The sequence below is a fragment of the Lygodium microphyllum genome, chromosome 7 (genome assembly GCF_053477565.2).
Source record: "Lygodium microphyllum isolate KBCC chromosome 7, Lygodium_microphyllum_v1.1.10, whole genome shotgun sequence".
In the NCBI taxonomy this organism is placed as follows: Eukaryota; Viridiplantae; Streptophyta; class Polypodiopsida; order Schizaeales; family Lygodiaceae; genus Lygodium; species Lygodium microphyllum.
In genome coordinates, this window is record NC_141141.1 from 73933623 (window position 1) to 73959695 (window position 26073).

Consider the following 26073-nt stretch of genomic DNA (forward strand, 5'->3'; position numbering starts at 1 on the left):
AATGAAGATTTATCTAAATGCAACATGCGGTTAGTCTTTCCATGCCTAGTCAAAGGTGCACTTAACAATTCAACCTTATATTGATAAGCAACAGTTGTTCTAGGCTCGTCACTTTGAAATGCACGGAAGGCAACTACTAATAAGGTCGTAAGATGCATAGACAACTTACATTTTTTCGTTCATCACATTGAAAATACCAATGACCGATTTCATATCATGAGCTAATTCTAGTAAATGTTCAAATAGTCAATTTATTTCCAATTGCATTTAACTAGGCTAGGTAAATTCGACATGCATAGGTGCTTCCTAGTCCATGAAATTATCGTGCATAATGCATTACTTTTGCGTGGAATTAAAATAGTAAAAAAAGCATGGGTTTGTGGGTTCGGGGAAATATCCATGTGAATATTAGGAGAAGATCCTCCCGCATGCAAGACTTGCGACTTCTTGGGGGCCATCATAGGTGTGACTACGGACTTCCTGTTTGCCTTTTCCCTTACGCGATCCGTGAATTTGCTCACCTTGGTAAGTAGCCTCAAGATCTTGCCCTTCTCCCTCGTACGTAGAAGATCCCTTCTGAAGTATGGATCCTTGAGAATACCGGCTTGCGGGATTTGGGCTTATGGAAGGCCTTGTGGAGCTTGGTTTGTGGAAATGGGGCTCCTACAAAAGCTCTTGGGAATAGGGGCTTTTACGAATGGAGTTTTGAAAATTGAGGCCTTATGAGGGGGTTTGCAGAAAGGGCTCTTACGAATGGAGCTTGTGAGAATGGAGGCTTTATGAGCTTCTTTTAAAAACCCGGGGTGGCTAGGAATGGACTTATGGATGGCTTGTGGAATTTGAAGATTATTTGCAGAAAAGGGCTCTTACGAATGAAGCTGTGGGAAATAAGCTTATGGGAAATGGGCTTTGAGGGAAGGCTTTTAACCCCCGGGATAGACCCCGTGTGCACAAGGTCTTAGGCCTTGTTTTTTTAAGAAGCTTCCAAAGCTTTAGGAAGCTTCTGCTTCCCCAAGAGTACGTGGATCAACAAGATGATTGAGGGGGGGGGGAGAATATGATGACATGCAATGGCGGCTTTAGACCATGAGGTGGCGGCAGATTCAATAGGCAACAGTGGTGATCTTGGTGCCCTCCACGACAGCGTTGGCCCCACAGCAGCACGGTGGCTCTTCTTGCACGGCGGCCTTCTTGGATGGCAGCCTCCTGCAGCAATCTTCTCCCTCCTTCTTTTGTGCAGCACGACGTCCTCTCAGTCCCTCCTTTCCTCCCCACTAAGGGGGTTTTATATAGCCCAAGGGGGGAGAGGGAACCTCCACCACATGGGCTGTGCATGCAGCCCACGACTCCCTTATGTAACCCACCTCTCCCACCTAGCCCATCCCCTTCCCTCTAACCACGCATCGGCTGGGGGAAATTAGCAAAAAGAATTTGCAATTAATTGAACATTATCCACTTAACCCCCTCCCAAGAGGGTGTTTCCCCGTAGTTATGCGGATTTGAACCCCCGGACTCGGTTTGCCAATGCGGAGGTCTCGATTTCTTGTGTGTGGGTTACAGATTAAACTGCCGGAAATTTCAATGCGGAAGATAACCTTTGCACCTGTTTTAGGCGGTGTGCGGGAAGTCAAGTTTGGTAATATTTGGAGTGGGAGTATTACACTAATATCATCTTCCAAGAAGAGCATTCCTTTCATGGCAACTTGTCATTATAGACCCTTGCCACGCATTTACCATCAAACACAAGCACTTGGAATAATCATCTAATTCACATCCCACAATTAGTTTAATGCGAAAGTATCTAGAACGTTATCTAATCAATCCACAAAACAATAGTATCCTTTTCCAAACATTGCAAGAATAGTTGCAATAACCTTCCATCACGTGTTTACTCTTCCCCTTGGGATCTAAGTAATTCCATGCAAAAATTACTTAACACTTTCTCCATTCAGCTAGGACATTGCTCAAGACATAAGTTCTAATAATCCCTTACTTTGATTGATAACCAAATCTTCTTCCTAACGAGTACAGAAGCATTAGTCTTTCCTTTGACTTAGGATTTCCTAATCCTTGAGCTCTTCACTTGCCTTAGAGTTGTTGTTTCATCTAGCCCAACCACGAATAGGATTCATAAACATAGTCACTATCGGTGAATCTCAAGGCATCGTAGTCTTAATCCCAATGATTGTTATTTATACTAGCTATGCATGACTTCAAGATCCTAGTGAACTAATAGTTAGAGATATTAGCAAGACTTTAATGCAAAATCTATTTGTGTACCATCGATGGATGTTCCATAGTGTCTTTCCCATGCATGCACCGTCTATATGCATAACTCTTAAGTAACCTTATATGTTCTTTTACGCCACATATGACTTTGTCGCATAGCACGGTGTCAGAGGGGTTTTTGTCAAAAGGTCGAATCCACCGGGGATCAGAAGTAGAAGAAAGTAGAGATAGGATATGGAAGAGAAGATAGAGAATACCCAAGTGCTAAACAGGACAAAAACAAATCACAATGAATTGAATCAATATGTATTGAAAGAACTTGGAATCTTTGCACTACTTAGAAGCAATCTCCAGGCATTAGTTCTCCTAGAGCTCCTTTGTAGACCAAAAACGTGGATCAGAAAAATCAGCTCTTTCTTTGCTGCCCGGAACCCAAATCTGATGGCTTCATTGGCTTCGAAAGGGGGATAAAACCCTAGCACACCTGATCACAGATCTCTCAGATCACTCCTTCCTCTTCTTTTAGTTCAATCTACAGTTTTCAGTCTGTTTACAACGATCGCAATGCGCGTGATTTCGTCAATCTGTCTTTTTCTGAAAAATCTCCTAGCTGGCTGAAAAAGCAACAAGCGTTTTACATGCCATCCTAATCTAGAAGATTTTCTAACTTTTTTTTATTTTTATAATAAATAATATCAAAAATAGACTAAAATTATCCAAAAATCTAGTATTTTCGGATAATCCATGCAACTCACACTAGTACTAATGGCTCAAATCACATTGACTCTCTAGATCAATAGACAAGTCAGATGATGATGCATTCCATACTTTTTCACACTATTTCCTCATAACATCACGACATCCACCCCCTCTGAACTTGCACATCCTCCGGTATATGCCAAAATCCTAGTTGTCACCGAATTTTGAGCCCTCCTCATCCTCTGCAACCATATCCTTTACTTCTTCATCTTCCATATCTTCCTCGCTAGCCCCTGTTTCAAGGCCACTATTTTCTTCCAATTCGGGCAACTCATAGGCAGTAGATTCCCGCCTTTTGAATAATTTGATTCTTTTCCCTGCTACCAGAAGTTTTATGGTTGTCCCATCCAGCTCATTTAATGCATAATTAGCATTATCAAACACATGTCTTACCACATAGGGTCCAAACCATCTTTTGGAAACTTTACGCATGGCACTATGCTGGTTATCTAAACTGCTATCATAAACCAATACCCAATCCCCATCTTGTATGGTTCTTGGTCTTAGTCTATGTCTTTTGTCAAACCGTTTCTTGTTCTGTATCCTTGCTGCCCTTAACTTTGTAGTTGCTACCTCTATGTCTTCTGACTTTCTTTCCAACTGTCTAATGCATAAGGCCAACAACTCCTCTCGATTCAACTCCTCCTCCCAAGGTAATACACTCCATGTGACTGTCATCTCTTCTATCGACATGATAGGTTTTTGACCATATATCAATTCTGCAAGCATATATCCTGTAACAGCACTATGAGTTGTTCTGTTAGCCCACAAAGCATAAGGGAGCAATTGTGGCCACTCTTTTATCTTCTCTCCACATGCTTTTGCTAATGCCTTCACAATAGGTGGATGGCCTCTTTCACTTTTTTCATTTCCTTCAAGATTATAGGCTGAAGTTAAAGCAAGCTTTATCCCCAACCGTGCAAAGAAATCATGAGCTTCATGTGCATCCAACTCACCGCTATCTGCTGTAATTTTCCCACACATCCATATGGACAAAAGATCTATTCTAAGAGAAAAGTACATACGGCATTTGTCGTCTTAGTACATAGAGCTCTCCCTTCCACTTGATTAGTCAAGACTTCACGAGCAAGCATAAGATACCTCATTTTCCAAAGACCTGTAGGCATTGTGATCAAATCCACCACCCACTTAAAATGAAGAGACAATGGATATGTGGGTTGCAATCCATCCCGATGTCTCACAGTTGAATACATTTGACATGTCGTACATGTTTCCACAAAGTGAGCAACATCCTTATACATACCCTGCCACCAATATCTTTTTTTGATTTTTGTAAAAGTACCCCAAACACCTTTATGACCAGCCCACAAGCTTTCATGAAATTCTTGCATTACTTTTACTTGTGAAGCTCTGTCACCCAAAACTCACAATGGCATACCCTATTTCTTTTTAGTATTTTTCCATAAGTATCCATTTTTAAAGAAAAATCCATAGGCTTTCCTCTTGATATTCTTAAACTCCTCATTTGACCATTCATCTCTCTTTGTTAATGTATTGAGATATTGACCAATTCTCAGCCACTCTCCTGCATATTTCTCTTCCAAAAACACTTCTACACAAGATGCGAAACATCTAAAGTGTATTCTCTTTGTTTTCCAAGCTTCTGTTAATGTTGTAGCAACACCTTGCATTACTAAATTCACTCTTGCAACATCATTTTCAGCCATAAGAAAGTCATCTTCTTCGTCCTCATCCATCATCCCATCTTCATTCTCATAGCATGCTTGAGCTAACATGTCTACCAATGGGTTATCTCTTCCTGCAATATGCTGTGAAATTCAGGATTCAAAGATTTGATGTATGGAATTCACCGAAGCATAGCAATGTCCAGGGTAGCACAACTAGTAATCATACCCAATACCAGCAAACAATCAGTCTCAATGACTACATGAGCACCCATAAAATACTCCTTATCACATTTAAGGGCTGTCACAATTCCACATAATTCTCTTTTTACCTGTGGATATCTTCTTTGTTGTTCAGTCAATACTTTTCCACCAAAGCGTATTGCATACATTTCCCCTTCCTCATCATCTTGCCCAATTGCCCATCCAATCCCGATTGGGCTTGTATCAACAGTAATAATGATAGGCTTTCCATATGAATAGTCAGCCTTTCTCAACGTAGGAGCTGATTTTAAGAGTAGCTTCAATTTCTTCATTGCTTTCTAATGCTTCCTTTCCCAATCAAATTTTTGTCCTTTCCTTAGAAGCTGATAAAAACATCGACTACATGTGCAAAGTGAGGAATCCATATCAAATAGAACACACATGCACCCAAGAATCTGCGCACCTCTGATACATTCGTGCATACATCTTGCATTCTATCAATTCCATCTATTTTTGCTGGTGATGGCCTTTGCCCATAAGGCCCACACATATGCCCAACAATAGAAACCTCTTCAACTCCAAAGACAAACTTTTGTCCAGAAAGAGTTAAATGCACGTCTTCTAGACGTGTCAAAATCCTCTGACAATTCACAATATGATCTGCAACAAACTGTCTGCATCCATGAGCATCCATCTCTTCATTCTTTTCATCCACTGCACACCCTTTGATTGGAACATCATCCAAGAAGGGCATAGTCAATTGTGGTATAAAATCCCTGAGTACCCTATTCATAGCATTTGTCATGTGTGCCACTGAATTTGTTGCACCCTGTGGGAGAGTACACATCCGTACTAACCCCAAAGGAGTCTTCATGGCTGTGATATCCCTGCTTTCAATTGCAAGCTGAAACTGATCATACCCTGAGTAAAGATCACCCAAAGAATAGATCGCTCTACTTGCAAAAGCCTCTGCAAATTCATCAACCACAAGACCTGCACCCACATTTCTTGTGGTCAGTTTATTGATCGGTTGCATGTCTTGAATAAATCTCAAAGCTCCATTCTTTTTGGGCACAGTAAACCAACGATTTGAGTACGGGGCTGAAGAAGGCTCCAAGATCTTCATGCGAATCTTTTCATTTAGCAAATCCATCAGCTTTGGCAAGTAAGCTTTAGGCACTAGAATGGGCCTCAAGTTCCATGGTATATGTGGCACAGTAAATATGACCATAGGAGAGACAACATTTGGATCCACACAACCTATTTCACTTGGTTGAAATGCAAATGCCTTCCCATGTCTAGCCAACATCTCCATTAAAGAGTTTCTCTCAGCAGGCAAAAGAAACCCTTCTGCACCAACTTTCAATTCATGTAATGTTTCAGATCTAAACTGATGACCTATATCTTTAGGATCGCGTAAGCTTGGCTGCCTTGACACTTTTTCATACATACCCTCACTCTCTGGTGGAAGTGGCAAAGCAATTGGTTTCACATTTTTATCAACTGTCTTATACTTTATCTCCACAAGTGCTTCAGCCCATTGTAATCCTTCCTGCTGAGCAAACAATGCTATAACATCATACATATCCAAAGAACATATTGACAACACTCTATTTTTAGCCTCATTTTCTGCATGTATAGTTGCTGAAATTTCAGCCATAGTGTTGTCAAGATTGTGGGAGAGAAGGAAGGAGTCTCGCTTGAAGCTTTCTTGCTTGCACAATGGGGGAAGACACACAAGGGTGGAGGCTGAAAACAGTTTTCCTCTTCTTAGTTGTGTAAGCCAAAAGAACTCAAGTACAAAGAAATAGAAGAACCCTCTATATGGGTCTCAAACCAAACTCAACTAACTAAGGTGGCATACTAACTGAGCCACGAACTAGAGTAGATAAGGATAGCTATCATGTAGCTATTATTCATGGGCGGTGTACCAACCGCGTCTGCAATTGACAAGTCGGTGACATAAATACACAACGGTCACCCTGGCGTATCACGAGTGGAGCTCGATATCTCAACACTCCCCCTCGAGCTCAATCCCAATTCCTGCACACGAAGCAGGTCTCTGAACTTGCGCAGCTTCTCTGCGCCCAATGCCTTCGTGAATATGTTAGCTACCTGATCCTCTGTGCTGACATAAACTAGATCAATAAGACCTAGTAAAACCCTCTCTCGCACATAGTGATAATGCACCTCAATGTGCTTTGTTCTAGCATGATAGACTGGGTTATTTGCCAAGTGTATACTACTCATGTTGTCACAATAAATGACAACTGGCCCATCTGTAGACTGATGCATATCATAAAGTAGCTTATGCAACCAAGCTACCTCACATGCAGCCATTGCTGCACCCCTGTACTCAGCCTCTGTGCTCGACAAGGCAACTGTAGGCTGTTTCTTACTGCTCCAAGTGACTGCAGCACTCCCAAAAGAGAATACATATCCACTGGTAGATTGTCTATCAGAAATACTACCAGCCCAATCAGCATCAGTGTATCCATGCAACTGTATCTGAACCCCAGTCTCATAAAATAGTCCATACTGCAATGTGGACTTCACATACCTGAGTATGCGTCTAGCCGCATCCAAATGTGGTTTCCTTGGAGCCTGCATAAACTGACTTACCAATCCAACAGCATAGCTCAAATCTGGCCTGGTAATAGTCATATAAATCAAACTTCCTACTATGCGTCTGTACATAGTAGGGTCTTCTAGAAGCTCACCTGCATCTGTGCTCAGCTTCACATTTTGCTCCAAAGGAACTGAAATAGGCTTACAGCCTGTCATCCCATATTTGGACAGCATGTCCAATCCATACTGCCTCTGCAAGAGCTGTATCCCACTTGGTGATCTAATCACCTCAATGCCCAAGAAATAACGCAGCCCTCCCAAATCCTTCATCTCAAACTTCTGCTTCAATAGCATTTTTACATGAAGGATATCTTCATCACTGTCACCTGTCATAATCAAATCATCAACATAAATGACAAGTAGCATAATATCTTTCTCTGTTTTTCTCACATAAAGTGAGAAATCTGCCTTGGAAATCTGAAAGCCAATAGTGACAAGATACTGTCCTATCTTGTCAGACCATGCTCTAAGTGCTTGCTTCAAGCCATACAAGGCTTTCTTCAACCTGCAAACAAACTCAGGATGAACAGCATGCACATAACCTGGTGGCTGCTCCATATAGACCTCTTCTTGCAAATCACCATGCAAGAAGGCATTCTTTACATCCATCTGATGTAAAGACCATCCCTTTGATGCAGCCATAGCAATGACTGCTCTTACAGTTGCCATCCTTGCAACTGGACTGAATGTTTCTTCATAGTCAATGCCATATGTTTGTGCATACCCCTTGACTACTAATCTTGCCTTGTATCTGTTCACAGAACCATCTGCATTGTGCTTCACCTTATAAACCCACTTACAGCCAATTGCATTCTTACCTTTAGGCAAAGGTACTAACTCCCATGTAGCATTTTCTTCCAAGGCATCCATTTCTTCATCCATGGCTTTCTCCCATTTTTCTTTTCCCATGGCTTGCTCAAAAGATGTGGGTTCTGGTTCCTGTATCACTTTGACCATATATGCATAGTGAATGGCTGTAAATCCATCATATTTCAGCCTATCCACAGGATACCTAGCTCTCGTAGACCTGCGCAAAGTAGGTTCACTCCCAGGTGCTCTCAAAACATCCCTGGTCTTCCTTACTCCAGGTGTAACAATAGAAGGAATACCCAACTCATCATCAATGCTCTGTTCTAAGCCACTGGATTCACCATCCACATAAGAGTGACCTGCATTCACATCAAACATGGGCTGATCAACCTTCTCTTTTCCTTTTCGTGATACCTGCATACCACTATCTGCATTGCTTTGAGAAGATTCTCCTGATCTCAATCTGCCTGTCCATGGCGAAGAATGTGAACCACTGCTAGAGGACGCTCCAGGTCCACTAATATTTTGTGACTGCTGCTGTGAATTCTGTGCAGCATTACCATTTTGTGCATCTTCATCATCAATCACATTTACTGGTTTATACCAGCTACTCATCTCATCAAAAACAACATCTCTGCTCACTGTAAACTTACGAGTAGAAGGGTTATAGCATCTATACCCTTTTTGCTGCAGAGAGTAACCAATAAAGATGCACTTCTCAGCTTTTGGATCCAACTTGGATCTCAGCTCATCTGGCACATGTACATAGGCAATGCAACCAAAAATTTTCAAATGAGAAATATATGGTTTCCTACCAGTATACCTCTCCTCTGGAGTCATTCCATGTATTGCTGCAGTGGGAGTCCTGTTCATTATGTAGACTGCTGTAGCAACTGCTTCAGCCCAATAAAAATCTGGCAAGTCTTTTTCATTGAGTATGGCACGAGATACCTCTCCAATATGCCTGTTTTTCCTTTCTGCAATTCCATTTTGTTGTGGGGTATAACTGCATGAATATTGCTGCTTTATGCCATGCTCCTGCAAGAACTTTGCAAACTCATTTGAGAGGTACTCTCCCCCTCCATCTGACCTTAGGCATTTTATTTGCAGACTTGTTTCTTTTTCAGCCATAGCTTTAAGAGTTTTGAAATGCCCAAAAACTTCACTTTTCTTTTTCATAAAATACACCCAAACTTTTCTGCTATAGTCATCAATAAAAGTGACAAAATAATGACAGCCTCCAAGAGATGCAGCTTTAGTAGTCCACACATCAGAGTGGATTAATTCCAATGGCTTCTCACTCTCTTGAACATGTCTAGGAAATGGTTTCCTTGCCTGTTTTCCAAACTGACAGGCTTCACATACCTTATGCATTTCTGCAACCTTGAATTTCGGCAAACCTGCAACAATATTTTGGGCCTGCATTGATTTAAGTCGCTGTACATTAACATGACCAATGCGTTTATGCCAGATATCAATATCTGCAACTACACCGGTCCCATGTGCAAACATTGCTGCACTCAATTCAGACATGTCTGCATCCAACGTAAACATTCTGCCCTTCTTCTTTCCTTTTGCTATCAAGCGACCTTTATTTTTCATATCCTCAACAAAGCATCCATGAGGATTAAATCTGACCTGCAAGCCCTGTTCAACCATTTGACCAACAGAAACCAGATTCTTGGTGATATTCGGGACATGAAATACATCGGACAGGTATTTCTTTTTCCCATCCTGCATAGACAAGGGAATTTTTCCAATCTGCACAATAGGATGTGCAGTATCATCACCAGTCTCCACAAATCCTGGTTTTTCCATTTTCCTTGCATCCTCCATCCATTCTGCATGACCTGTCATGTGGTTTGATGCACCTGAGTCAACATACCATACATCATTGCTTTCTTCTGCACTTGTCATAGAATTGTTCATGTGCTGCACCATGAACAAATGCTCATTTCTGTCATCACCCTGTCTACTAGAAGATGCATAATTCCCTTGTTGCAGTTTTCCATTCATGATGTCATTCTTCTTTTTATAGCAGTCTTTAGCCATATGACCCATTTTACCACAGTAGTAGCATTCAACATTATTGTTTGCATTTTGACCTCTTTGCCATCCACCACGACCTCTTTGGCTCCCCCTGCCTCTAGAGTTACCACGTCCTCCTCCATAGGACTGGTTTTCTTGAGTTTGCTGCATATTCTGATTTCTACCACGGCCTCCAAATCGGCCTCCTCTACCTCTGCCTCTACCTCTTCCAGCATTTGAGTAGAAGACAGCTTCTTTTGAAGTTCCTCCTGAAGAAGATGCACCACCATTTCTCTGCTTCTCAGAAATTAGAAGAGCAATCAACTCCTCAAAATCAGGAAATCTTTCACGAACTGAAATGGATGTTCGAAACTGTGCATAATCCTTTCCTAGACCATTCAAGGTCACGGAAACTAAATCATCATCTTCCACTGGCGACCCAATGGAAGCAAGTGCATCTGCAATCTTCTTCACCTTCATGTGGTAGTCATTGATGCTTATATTTTCTCTTTGCACATTGTGCAACTCTTGCTTCAGCTGCATTTTCCTGGCTTGCGTATTTGTGCTATACATTTTTGACAAAGTATCCCATGCCTCCTTTGACGTGCTTGCATCCTGAATATGCACAATCATAGAGTCTGAAATGCTGATAGACAGCCAGTACATAACTTTCCTGGCTCTCTCATGCCATGTTTTAAATACTTGCATTTGCTGTTGATTGGGAACATCAGGAAGAACTGGTTCTTCTTCATTTCCTGCAACAAATTCCCAATATCCTTTTCCCATAAGGAAATTCGTCATTCTAAACTTCCATGCCTGGAAGTTGTTCTTGTCAAGCTTTTCAGTGACAATCTGTGAAAGAGAATCAGACGCCATTACAGAATACTGCAAGAAATTCTGTCACTGCAAAAAACACAGCTTCACCCTCACAAGGGCAAATCTGCAAAACTGGCGAAAGTGGTATTTGACCACACAGTCACTTCCTAGTGACGATTTTGCATAAACAGGAACCAAGGATGATTCTGAAACTCCCAATATCTCTGCGCACAAGCATACGATGCAATTTCTACAGTAACTTTTCACCGACTTGTAGAACAGTGGCTGCACAGCATAAAACTGAGCCTTTTCCTGAGTGCGTGCAGAAAACTTCCATCTGCAAAATAGGCCCCAAAATGGCTTCACCGCGAAGGGCGTCTCAACCTGAGACAATGCACTCCTGCAATTTCCGGCTGTGCTACCTGCAGAGATCTGCTCCCAAAACAGAAAATGAAAGCAACACTGCTCCTCTTACCAGACCACCGCGAGCTTGGCTTGCTTTCTTGAGCTCCTTACCACGAACAAGGCTCTGATACCATGTCAAGATTGTGGGAGAGAAGGAAGGAGTCTCGCTTGAAGCTTTCTTGCTTGCACAATGGGGGAAGACACACAAGGGTGGAGGCTGAAAATAGTTTTCCTCTTCTTAGTTGTGTAAGCCAAAAGAACTCAAGTACAAAGAAATAGAAGAACCCTCTATATGGGTCTCAAACCAAACTCAACTAACTAAGGTGGCATACTAACTGAGCCACGAACTAGAGTAGATAAGGATAGCTATCATGTAGCTATTATTCATGGGCGGTGTACCAACCGCGTCTGCAACTGACAAGTCGGTGACATAAATACACAACGGTCACCCTGGCGTATCACGAGTGGAGCTCGATATCTCAACAAGTGTCAGTAATATTCAGCCCATAAAAGATGCCTGAAATGCCATCATTTTCAACTAACAACCCCAATGATCTTAGTTTCTTAATAGCCCGTTTCATAGATATGCGTTCATCCCTACACATAGCTTCCATAGGCTTAAACCAACATGAACTGTTTGATGTAAACTGAGAATTACCAATAGTAAATACGTGCTTCATTTCATCAAGAGGCAAGTACACCCTCTGAACAGCACTAGTGTAGCCTCGCATTACAGCAGTGCTTAATGAAAATCCAGGTCTTTGAATTCCCTTGCATTTGGAACCAAAGGAGACTCTCGAAGCGTATCACAATTTCTAGGATGATTAACACAAATAGTAAGAAATTGGACTACTTTCCTCCCATCTTTGCTTTGACTCTTGCATAAGCAGAACCATCATCAAGTACCTTTATTTCCATATGCACTTCTATAATATAGGGCTGTCCCAAAATCACTACATATGAGGAATTATCTTGCACAAAGAAGTGTTGCTCTTCCTGTATATCACCAATTGTCACTTTTACATTAGAACATGTAGCATAGAGCTCCCCTAAAGATTAATTGCAGCCCTCATATGCCAACCATGATCAGTGTCCACAGGCCATGCACCATTTTCATACAATCCCCGCTCAATGACATTTATCTCAGACCCATGGTCAAGTAAAGCAACACAAGGAGTTTCACGCTCCCCTATTTTCACTACCGTTTCAATGGTAGCTCTAGCCCAATGATTTCTTGTGTAGTGACTTCGAGGAATAAATCCTAGAGTCTCTTCTCCATATTGTTGCATTTTCCTTACTCCACCATGCATATTGCTACAAGACAATGCATTTTCAGCCACTTTCTTCTCTTTTCCACATGCTGTCCACTAATTAGTAGCATCCTGCATAAATAATCTAGTACTTACTTCATACTCATATTCAGCCCGAATACCCGATAAACCAGTTTTCTCTTCAAATTGCAGCAATGTACTAATGGTATCACCAAGAAACTGACACTTCCTTTTAATTATGTCAATGATCTCATCATGAAATTCTTGCTTGGCAATGCCAAGTACCTCTCCCAAGGTAAATTCCACCCGACCGTTTAAGATCCGTTCTTCAAGAACCTTCTTAAGATTTGTGGCTGTCTCAATGTTAGATTGCAACTTATATCCTGGCTGCTTGCCCTTCTTTTTGCCCTCTTATTTGTTATCATGTTTTTGCTTGTGTGATTCCATAACATGCTCGGGAGGTGGTTGATTTGCAGCTTTAGGCTAATCCACACTTCTTCTTGTCATTCTTTTAGATATCCCTATAATATCTTCATCTCTTTTTCGTTTTTCTTCCATAAGTACATCCGTGTTTTGTACCTTCGCTAAATATACATACACTGAATATTCATCTACCCGTGATTCCCAACCAATTATGCCATGAATGTCTTGCCTTGCATGAGACATTTCACTATCAGTGACCTTTCTTTTTTCAGCTGCATGTAAAGCATGTGTCCATATTTTAGCCTTTGGACCAACCATCACTTGGCCATGCATTCTATCCAACTGTAGACCAAAAGTAGAAGCATGTACCGCCGCATAAGCATTTCGGACAACCAAGTCTTCCAACAACTTCTGCATATGTCCCTTTCCAAAATTCAAAGCAAGAGGCAATCCCATTTCTTATGTATGGATCTTGCCATCTTTCAAAAAGATAAGCTATCGTGCCAAGGCCTCCTGATAGGCAGCACAATCCTTTCTCTCGTGCTGCAAACTGTCACACCACATACATCTTTTTCCAAGTTTAGGGGCTACTGCCCGTCCCCTTTCCTCTTGTTCTTTTTTATCCAATTTTTCAACCTTCAATTGAAGATCCTGCATCCCTTTGACCAATTCATCCAAGACATCTTCTCTAATAGAGAGAACAATAGCAGGTATAGCCATAGGGTTAGCCACAAAAGCAGGTAGCTTACTGGATACTTCAACTATTTTGCGTGTAACAATGGGCAAACTAGAGACATGCAATCTTTCTCTTCTTCTATGCTTCTTCACAAGTGCAGTAACAGCTTCCTTGACATGTCTCCACTCTGTTTTCAAACCTATCTCTGTAGTCTGATCCTCTAGCAAATCATCAAGCTTCTCTTGAAGCTCAGGATCAGCTGCCTGTAGAAACAATTCAATTTTCTGACTTGCAAGAGCTTGTTGTTTTGCAAGATCCAACTAGTCAAATCGACTTTCAAATTCTCTTAACAATTCCGTAGCCACAAGACCCTTATTGGGTTGTAAAACCCACACTTGAAAAGTTTTGCACGTAATCAAACTAGTGTACTCAATGTTAAATTCTTCCCTGAGTGTCTTCTTGAAGGCTACCTAGTCTGCATCCTGCAAGTATAATTCAGTAATCCGTGCTTTCAGTTCATGAATAGTAACACGTACAAAATACGGCTCCATGCAGATTGAGCCACTCGAAATAATTCCATCTTCTGACCATAAGTATGTACATATGCAGATACATTCCTTCCATTGAATAACTTCACCTCACGCTCAACTACTTGCAAAGCATTCATCACAACACTTTCTATTTGAGCTGAAGCTTGCATCACCTATTGTTGTTGTTGTACATGCATCATCATATTCATATTTTGCACCAACTGTTGCAAAACATCACTGGAGAATGTATTCGAAGATTCTACCATCTTGTCTTTCCTTCTTCCGACGACCTTTCACGTCGGGTTCACCAATGTCGAAGGGGTTTTTGTCGAAAGGTCGAATCCACCGGGGATCAGAAGTAGAAGGAAGTAGAGATAGGAGATGGAAGAGAAGATAGAGAATACCCAAGTGGTAAACACGAAAAAAAAAAATCACAATGAATTGAATCAATATGTATTGAAAGAACCTAGAATCTTTGCACTACTCAGAAGCAATCTCCAGGCATTAGTTCTCCTAGAGCTCCTTCGTAGACCAAAAACATGGATTAGAAAAATCAGCTCTTTTTCTGCTGCCCGGAACTCGAATTTGATGGCTCCGAAAGGGGGGTAAAACCACAGGACGCCTGATCATGGATCTCCCAGATTACTCCTTCCTCTTCTTTCAGTTCAATCTGCAGTTTTCAGCTTGTTTACAGCGATCTCAACGCGCACGATTTCGTCAATCTGACTTTTTCTGAAAAATCTCCCAACTAGCTGAAAAAGCAACTAGCTTTTTGCATGCCATCCTAATCTAGAAGCTTTTTCTAGATTTTTTGGATTTTTACAATAAATAATATAAAAAATAGACTAAAATTATCCAAAAATCTAGTATTTTTGGATAATCCATGCAACTCACACTAGTACTAATGGCTCAGATCACATTGACTCTCTAGATCAATAGAGAAGTCAGATGATGATCCATTCCATACTTTTTCACACTGTGTCCTCATAACATCATGACAATGTCAAGATTGTGGGAGAGAAGGAAGGAGTCTCACTTGTAGCTTTCTTGCTTGCACAATGGGGGAATACACACAAAGGTGGAGGCTGAAAACAGTTTTCCTCTTCTTAGTTGTGTAAGCCAAAAGAAATCAAGTACAAAGAAATAGAAGAACCCTATATATGGGTCTCAAACCAAACTCAACTAACTAAGGTGCCATACTAATTGAGCCACGAACTAGAGTAGATAAGGATAGCTGTCATCTAGCTATTATTCATGGGCGGTGTACCAACCGCATCTGCAACTGACATGTCGGTGACATAAATGCACAACGGTCACCCTAGCATATCACGAGTGGAGCTCGATATCTCAACAGACAATGGGGATGCAAAGTATTTTAGTACTTGGATTTGTGTGAAACTCAATGCACCATAAACATAAATCTATGGAAAGTCATCTATGGTTGCGGAAGGAATTTACCTATGATCCCTTATGAGTTAGTTAACTATCGAAAGATAAATTCAAGCTACTTGTTGAAATGAATTCATGCGCATGCCTATGCCTCAATGAAAAGCGGAGATGGCAATTTGTACTTGGATATTCGGATATGAATTATCCCTACTCGATGTTGCATTCATGTTTGCAGAAATGCCTTGGCCAGTGGATCCATTTTTGGATGCAGGAAAACTGTTGATGCATGTCTCTCTCCATTTTGGGGTCATACTTTTGGCCTATAAATCACTATTTTTCTCTCCTCAAAGAGATGGTGTGTCGGGTGATTCTTCTCGAAAGGATTAAACTTGCGGGGAGATGGGGAGAAAAACAACACATGTGGTTACCCTCTAAGGAGGGGAAGGGAAAGAATCTCTCCCTCTCCTTCTCTCTTCTCTCTTTCTTTTTCCCTCTTCATCTTCTTCCTCTTCTTCTTCTTCCCTTCTTCTTCTCCTCCTTCTCTTCTTCTCTCCTCTCTCTCTCCCTCTCTCTTACTCTTCTCTTCTTCTCCCTCTCTTCTTCTTCCTCTTCTTCTTCTTCTTCTCTTCTTCTTCTCTTCTCTCTCTCCCTCTCTCTTACTCTTCTTCTCTTCTTCTCCCTTCCTTTCCCTCTCTCTTCCTCGACAGTAAGAAAGGGGGGAATAAAGTGGCTTTCCCTTCTTTTTTTCTTTCCGACAGCAAGGGGGGAGAAAAATTTCCAATTTTCTTAATTAAAAATAGGGAGGGGGTGGTTCCTACGCAAGGCAGGGACATCACATCCTCTCCCCCATAGAGAACTCGAGATGTCCTCATCTTGGAAGAATTGGAAAAGACAAGTATTAGTGGGGCTTAGGGCCTATGGGTTAGGACCCACCATGCTTTTGTTGTGCTACTCTGAATGACTCAAGTAGTGCAACTCATATTATTGCAATTAACCGTAGGTACAAGAGTAGGATTTATTTCAAATAGAAGTTGTATTACATGTCAGTAGAATCGCTAGGATCACTAATCATCCTGAAAAGGTGTAGTAGGCTCTAGGTCTTCGTCTTCATATGATTCCTCTATATATCTGAAGACTGCACTTGTGTAGCTTCGTTTCCTTGAAGGTTCAATGTTTTTGGGACTTAGGTCAAGGTAGTCTACTTGGACGTGTCCTAGCTCATTGTAGTGGAAGCATTGATGGTAGGACATCTCCTATGGATGTGCCCTATCTCTCTACACATGGGGCATCTCTTGCCCTGATTTTGAAAAATCATCTTTGTCACAATTGCCCAAATTAATTTCTTAAGCGATTGGCTTTGCTCAAAGTAACACATCTTGCAAGTCCGTTGGACACATTGCTTCTAGATGATAGTTTAAAGGAGTATTTAGACCATGGAAAAAATTGGATACTTGCTATGCAATATCCATAGGCAGTGCATATTTTAGTAGGGTCACAAACTTTGAGTGGTAAGCTTCCAGGATTAATTCCGACTGTTTGAGCTTGAAGAATTCATTCATTCCCAAAGTCTCGTAGGTTGGAGGAAGGTATCATTTGCGTATGGCATCTTTTAGTTGAGCCCAAGTAACAACGGCTTTAGAAACACCTTGATCTTTGCACCATTGCTTCCACCATATCTGAGCTTGGCCAACTAACTTAAGTTTTCTTATCACTGCTTGATTAGAGAAAGCGGTTCTTGAAATAGAGAAATAATCATCCATCCACTCAATCCATATCTCCGTGTCTGTTGTGACGTCTATCCCTTCTCCATCAAACTCGAGTACCTTAATTTTTTTGAGAAGGAATTTCTTCTCTTGCATGTCAGCATTTGTGGTTGCAAAAGATGCCTCATAGTCAAACCATACCACTTAGGTTATTCTATTTAGGATATGTGTATGAACTATACATAAATCAATCAAGAAACATTGCAAAGCTTCGCTTTGATACCAACTATAATGATTTAAGTTTTAGCAGTCCATCGAGAAATGAATCTAAGCATCGCCGCCCGGCACCCCCATGGAATGTTCCGACGTTTGTCACCTATGGTTTCCCGAGTTGCCTTGCAACAAAAGGTTCGCAATCGAACCCACTGGGATCAACCTAAAATCCAGGTTCCTAGTGGTCAAGGTCTCCTGACAGCATTCTAGCATCGGATTTTGGACATCCTACCTTATGCAAAGACACCCAAACTGAAGCACACCCTTACCGCACTTGGTTCAAAGAGAATGGGAAATGAGAGGGATGTGCCACTCAACCTCTCTAACCACAGGGCATAGTTCCATTTTGGTCCCCTAAAACAACATAAATCATGTTTTAACCTAACCATACCTAGAGGTCAAATGATTGTAAAACCTTGTGAGAAGCCTCCTAGTTCTCTGGGACCACCCTATCGTAGGATAGACCTGTCAGGGTTTTTCCCACCCGCTTCCCTTGATAGCTTTAGTTTTCTAATTAGGTCCTATCACATTTATGTGTGACATTCAAAGTTAGCCTCCTTAATTAGGCATTTAAGGGAACAGGGTTCGTTCACGTAATTTACAGCACCGACACGAAAACAAAACAAGTAGTCCTTTTGACAAACAAATTCCCTAACTTATCTTCAATTTAATCTTTGTCTCTTGTCCATAGAGGAGAATTATGTATTCCTTCTGTCCAACAGAAGTTCTCGGTCCAAATCACATGGCACCATAATTTCTATCCAATATCTAGAATAGGATCTCGCAACACCCTAGACATTGGGCTCATAGCAGTCTACACCTCCATTCTGAACTCGAGAAGGGGTGTCCAGAGCTCCACTAACCCCAAGTGACCTAGGAGTGAGACACACTTTCCATAGTTGGCCTTTTCACCACTCAACCTTCAGCCCCTGAATCAAGCAGTGTCCTCTCGGGTTAAAACGTGGTGTGACCTTGGAGATAATCCACCCATGCAAAATAACATTCCTTAATTAATCCAATTAAGAATCAAGACAATCAGCCTAATATCATCTTCCAAGAAGAACATTCCTTTATTCCCATGGCAACTTGTCATTACAGACCCTTGCCATGCATTTACCGTCAAACACAAGCACTTGGAATAATCAACTAATTCACATCCCACAATCAGTTTAATGCAAAAGCATTTAGAACATTATCTAATCAATCCACAAAATAATGGTATCCTTTTCCAAACATTGCACGAATAGTCACAACAACCTTCTATCGCCTATTTGCTCTCCCCATTGGGATCTAAGTGATTCCATGCAAAAATTACTTAACACTTCCTCCACTCAGCTAGGAAATTTCTCAAGACATGAGTTCTAATAATCCTTTACTTTGATTGATAACCAAACCTCTTCCTAAAGAGTACAAAAGCATCGCTCTTTCTTTTGACTTAGGGTTTCCTAATTCTTGAGATCCTCGCTTGTCCTAGATTTTTTGTTGCATCTAGCCCCCAACCCTGAATAGGATTGATAAACATAGTCACTGTCATTGAATCTCAAGGCATCGTAGTCTTAATCCCAATGATTGTTGTTTGTACTAGCTATGCATAACTTCAAGATCCCAATGAACTAATAGTTCTCACGATAGCAAGACTTTAATGCAAGATAAATTTGTGTATACCATCGATGCATGTTCCATAGTGTCTTTCCCATCCATGCACCGTCTATGTGCATAACCCTTAAGTAACCTTATATATTCTTTTATGCCAGATATGACTTTGTCGCGTAGCACAGGGATGCAAAGTATTTGAGTACATGGGTTTGTGCAAACCTCAATGCGATCTATGCAACGTCATTTATGGTTGCGGAAGGAATTTACCTATGATCCCTTATGAGTTAGTTAACTATCAAAAAAAATTTTCAAGCTACTTGTTGAAATGAATTCATGCACATGCCTATGCCTCAATGAATAGTGGAGATGGCAATTTGTACCTGGATATTTGGATATCCATTATCCCTGACGTTGTATTCATATTCACAGAAATGCCTTGGCTGGTGGCCTCATTGTTGGATGCAGGAAAATTGTTGATGCGTATCTCCCTCCGTTTGGGGCCATACTTTTAGACTATAAATCACTATTTTTCTCTCATCAAAGAGATGGTGTGCCGGGTGATTCTTCTTGAAAGGATTAGACTCGTGGGGAGACGAGGTTTAAACTTGGGGGGAGATGGGGAGAAAAACAACACATGTGATCACCCTCTAAGGAGGGGAAGAAAAAGAATCTCTCCCTCTCTCTCTCTTCTCTCTTTCTTTTTCCCTCTTCTTATCTCTCTCTCTCTCCCTCTCTCTCTCTTTCTTTTTCCCTCTTCTTATCTCCTCTCTCTCTCCCTCTCTCTTACTCTTCTTCTTTGCTCTCTCTCCCTCTCTCTTACTCTTCTTCTCCCTTCCTTTCCCTCTTTCTTCCTTGGTAGCAAAAAAGTGTGTGTGTGGGGGGGGGTAAGGTGGCTTTTCCTTCTTTTTTACTTTCCGACAGCAAGGGGAGGGGAGAAAATTTTTTGCTTTTCTTAATTAAAAATAGGGAGGGGGTGGTTCCTATGTGCAACGGGGACATCACAGAAAATGTGAAATTTCTTATGTAGATGTTGGCTAGGCATGGGAAAGCATTTACATTTTAGCCCACTGAAATAGGTTGTGTGGATCCAAATGTTGTCTCTTGAGAATGGTGCATGACATGTGAGACGCTTATCATGGTTGGCATATAAGGGCTGCAAATAATTCTTCTGAGGAGCTCTAGGTTACATATCATAATGTAAAAGTGACGATTGGTGATGTGCAAGAAGAGCATTAGTTCTTTGTGTAAGATAGTTTCTCATATGTAGTGATTTTGGGACAACCCCATATTATAGGAGTGTGTATGGAAACAAAGATACTTAATAATGGTTCTGCTTATGCAAGTGTTAGAAGCCAGGATGGGAGGAAAGTAATCCAATTTCTTACCGTTTGTATTAATCATCTTAGGAATTGAGATATGCTTCGAGAGTCTCCTTTGCATCCAAATGCAAGGGAATTCAAAGACTCATATTTTTGTTTATCGCAACTGTAATGCGGGGCCATAGTGTTGAGATGGAAAGCTCAACATGTGCGGACATTGATGATGGACCGCCTCACTAGATGGGTCCGCACATCTACACTTAGCACGTTGGTGGTCATTATGATACTCACATGGCCACTGACTTATCACTTATTATATTTAGTTTGTTACACCTAACTACAGCTGGCAAAGACATAGCGCCAGTCGATTAGTGTAGTCGGTTATGCATTGTTTGACTTAGTAGTCCACTTTCCTTTATGTTGTGTCTTATCTATACTTTGTGTACATTGTATAGTGTGTGGAAGAAGAATAAGAAATCAGCAAGAAAACGTTTTTAGTCTCCATCTCTCTTAATTGTGTTCTTGAGTGAGCTTCCTCTTGTGTATATAGTGTATATTTGGCGCCGCAGCTCAAGCAAGTCCCTGCACCACACGATTCTTGATATGGTATCACAGCCACACCCCTGAGAGAGGATAATTTTGAAGGCTGAAGTGAAGGATAAGAAGAAAGTTTTGAGCAAGAAAGCAACGGGTAAGAAGATCTCCCATTCTTCCACTCTCTCTCTTGGATAGTGCCTATGGAGGCACCGGAAGTAGGGTCAAGCAAAAATCTCATTTTGCTATGATTTAGTGTACAAGAAGATCACTGTATATTCTATAGATAAGCCCTTTAGGGCTTGCCCACAGTTATTTTGGGTGTCTAAGGCCGTTTCAGGCCCCGTTTTAGAGCCGCAAGGATGGGGACAGCAGTTTGAGGGTACATTGTGATTTCGGTTGTATTGAGTGAAAGTGGATACACAAGTTACAGATTGCGAATCTGTAGTTTTGAGGTGTTTGCAAGAAGAAAACATAAGGTTTATCTGTAAACAGGTTGCAGATTACATGTACTATTGAGCAATCAGTGAAAAAGGTTGCTTGTGTAGTGTTGTGCACGTGTTGTGAAAGATTGCAGAAGACTAGCTCGTTGTGTTGTATCCTTGTTTGTGATAATGGCAGAGAATAGTGAAAATCCCATCATTGAGAAGCTCGACAAGAACAACTACCCTTCATGGAAGTTTCGTGTGACGAACTTCCTCATTGGAAAGGGCAAGGAGCCAGAGCTGGGTATCCCTCCAACCGTAGATGAGTTAAAAGCATGGAAAGAGTGGAATGCGAAAGTAAAAAAGGTGATGTACTAGCTATCTGCAGTCATTGATAATACTATGCTGGGACATATCAGGAATACAAAAACTTCACATGCAGCTTGGACAATTTTTGAGAGCATGTTTTCAGTAAATACAAAGGCACGAAAGATTCAACTCAAGTAAGAGTTGAATGCCTTGAAGAAAGGGAAAATGTATATCAATGAGTATGTATTGAAGGTGAGGAGTATTGTAGATGCTTTAGCAGCGATTGATATAATGCCAGATGATGATGATTTGGTTTCATCCACTCTGAGTGGCCTTAACAATGAGAAGGCATGGAAATTATTTGTTACTTCAGTATACGTACGAAAGCCATTTTCAGATTTTGATGAGCTGATCTCTCTCATGATTACTGAAGAGATCAATATGCAGGTTGATTCGTCTAAAAGAAATGGTGAACAGGTCCAAGCATTTTACTGAAGTTCAGGAAGGGAACGTGGTAGATCCTCTTCAAGAGGCCGTGGTATGGGACATGCTTGCGATAACCAGCAAAATAGGTTCAATCAACAGTTTAGTGAAATGCAGGTTTCTGGAGGCATAGGAAACTTTAGAGGTAGGGGGAGCTCTAGAGCAAGAGGTGGATGGAAGAATAGAGGTTCCGGAAATTTATTGTTTGTCATTATTGCGGCAAAACAAGCCATATTGCAGCCCATTGCTATGCAAAGAAGGATGATATTCGTAGTGGTAAATTGCAGCAAGGAAACTATGCATCGTCTTCACGACAGAATGAAGACAAAAATGAGCATCTGTTTGTTATGCAGCATATGATGAATGCAGCTACAGGAAAGGGGACACATGATGATGTATGGTATGTTAATTCAGGTGCATCTAATCATTTGACTAGTCATGTAGAATGGTTTGGAGAGATGCAGGACTTACAAAACCAAGGTTATGTGTAGACGGGTGATGATTCATGCCACCCAATTTCACACATTGGAAAGGTTCCCTTGTCCTTGTATGATATCCAGACAAAGAGTCTGACAGATGTATTACATGTGCCATCGATTATAAAGAATCTAGTATCTATTGGCCAAATGGTAGAGCAGGGGTTGCAGGTCCGATTCAATGCAAAAGGTTGTTTTGTAGAAGACTTTAATGATAAGTGTAGGTTGATCGCAAAAGGAAGTAGATTTGGCTAAATGTTCACTTTAGATATTGGAATTCCTGCAATGGATGCTGCTATGTATGCTAAAGGAAAAGGAGTAGTTGCAGATATTGAAATATGGCATAAACGTATCGGACATACAAATGTGCAAAGACTGAAATTAATGAAGTCCAGAGGATTGGTTACAAGGTTGCCTTCTTTTAGAGTTGCAAAATTGCATAAAGTCTGTGAAGCATGCCAGTTTAGTAAGTAGGCAAGACAACCCTTATCGCATGATAGAGAAGTGAGCAAAAATATACTTGATGTAGTACATAGAGATGTTTGGGGGCCTACACAGAATGTATCTCTTGGTGGCAGCAAATACTTTTACTTCATGAAGGAAAAGAGTGATGTGTTTGAGCACTTCAAATCTTTTAAGGCAGCTGTTGAAATAGAAACAAGCTTAAAAGTGAAGTGCTTGAGATCAGATGGAGGGGGAGAGTACCTCTCTAATGAGTTTACTGGCTTCCTCAGGACCCATGGGATAAAGAGGCAATTTACTTGCACGTATACCCCACAGCAAAATGGTATTGCAGAAAGAAAAAGCAGGCATATTACAGAAGTCGCACGAGCATTAATGGCTGAAAAGAATATGCCCAAACATTTTTTGTTTGAGGCTGTCCATACTGCTCTTTACATTATGAACAGAACTCCCACAGTTGCAGTTCATGGGATGACTCCTGAAGAATACTTTACTGGCAAGAAGCCTGATGTATCACACTTGAAGGTATTTGGTTGTGTTTTATACGTTCACGTGCCAGATGAGCTACGAAAGAAGCTTGATCCAAAGGAAAAAAAATTTGTTTTTATTGGATATTCTTTAGAGCAAAAAGGGTATCGTTGTTATAACCCTATCATAGGTGAGTTCAGAGTGAGCAGGGATGTTATCTTTGATGAGATGGGAAGTTGGTATACACATGCTGGTGATGTTTTGGATGATGATAATGATCAGGACAGCTATGTGTAGAAAGATAAGCAAGAATCATGGAGTCTTAGTGAACCAAAAACATCATCTGGTACTACACCTATAGTGAGCCCTTGGTCTGGGAGACTAAGGAGTAGCCCCACATCTTTAGGTGGATCTATAAGTGTTGCAGGGAGGAAGGAAAAAGGAAAGAAGAAAGTGATGGATGGTAATGATGCATCTAGCAGTCATTTGGGATTGTATGGAGATTCTAGTGGTTCAGAGAGCTTGGATGATGAGCTTGATATTCCTTCAATCAGGACACCAAGTGTAGAGAGAGCTCATAGTAATGTAAAGGCTCCATTGAGTGATCCAGTGATACACAGATCTAGCAGGGTCAGATACCCTGTTAAAAGATTTGGTTTTGAAGGTTATGTAGCTCAACATTATGCTTATATGGTGAAACTAGTTGAGGATGTTGAGCCCACTTGTTTTGAGGATGCTGTTGGTCATGCTCATTGGGATGCAGTAATGGATGAGGAGATGGCTACATTAGAAGCCAATAAGACTTGGGATTTGGTACCCTTACCTAAGGGTAAGAAAGTTATTGGCTATAAGTGGATTTACAAAGTCAAGCACAATGCAGATGGCTTAGTTAGCAGGTATAAAGTTAGGCTGGTTGCAAAAGGCTATGCTCAAACATGTGGCATAGATTATGAAGAGACATTTAGTCCAATTGCTAGGATGGCAACTGTTAGATGTGTGATTGCCTTAGCAACAACCAAAGGTTGGAGTTTGCACCAAATGGATGTTAAGAATGCTTTCTTGCATGGTGAATTGCAAGAAGAAGTGTATATGGATTAGCCAGTAGGTTATGAGGATTTAGAGCATCCCACATATGTGTACAGGTTAAAGAAGGCGCTCTATGGGCTGAAGCAAGCACCTAGAGCATGGTTTGACAAGATTGGAGAGTATCTTGTCATTATTGGATTTTGTATTTCTGATGTTGATCACTCACTTTATGTGAGAAAGGGAGATGTAGGGTTGGTCATCATAGTCATCTATGTGGATGACTTGATTATTACATGTGACAGTGACAATGGGATTGCTGAAGTCAATGACTTCTTGAAGAAGAAGTTTGAGATGAAAGATTTGGGTGAGCTGAGATACTTTCTTGGTATTGAGGTGATCAGATGTGATGATGGTATATGGCTATCCCAAAGGCAGTATGGCTTGGATATGTTATCCAAGTATGGTATGACAACATGTAAGCCCCTTTCAATACCATTGGAGCAAAATGTGAAGTTGAGTGCTGATGTTGGGGATGTGATAGAAGACCCTACTATGTTCAAGAGAATAGTAGGGAGTTTGATTTACATGACTATCACAAGGCCAGACTTAAGCTATGTTGTTGACCTTGTCACTCAGTTTATGCAAATGCCTAGAAAGCCTCATTTGGATGCAATTAGATGTATATTGAGGTATGTGAAGTCCACTTTACATTATGAACTTTTTTATGAGGTAGATAAGGACGTACAAGTCTTTGGATACACAGATGTAGATTGGGTTGGTAGCATGTGAGACAGAAGATCTACAAGTGCATTCATGTTTTCCCTTGGTAGTGCAGCAATTACATGGAGCAGCAAAAAGCAACCTATAGTTGCTTTATCGAGTACAGAGGCTGAGTATAGAGGTGCTGCAAAGGCAGCATGTGAGGTGGTATGGTTGCAAAAGTTATTAGGTGATTTGGATGTTCAGGGAGATAGTCCAATTGTCATTCATTGTGACAACATGAGTAGCATACAACTAGCTAGGAATCCAATGTTCCATGGTAGGACAAAACACATTGAGGTGCACTACCACTTTGTGAGAGAGAAGATACTTGCAGGAGTGATTGACTTGGTATATATCAGCACACAGGATTAGATAGCTGACATTTTCACAAAGGCATTGGGTGCAGAGAAGCTTCGAGAGTTC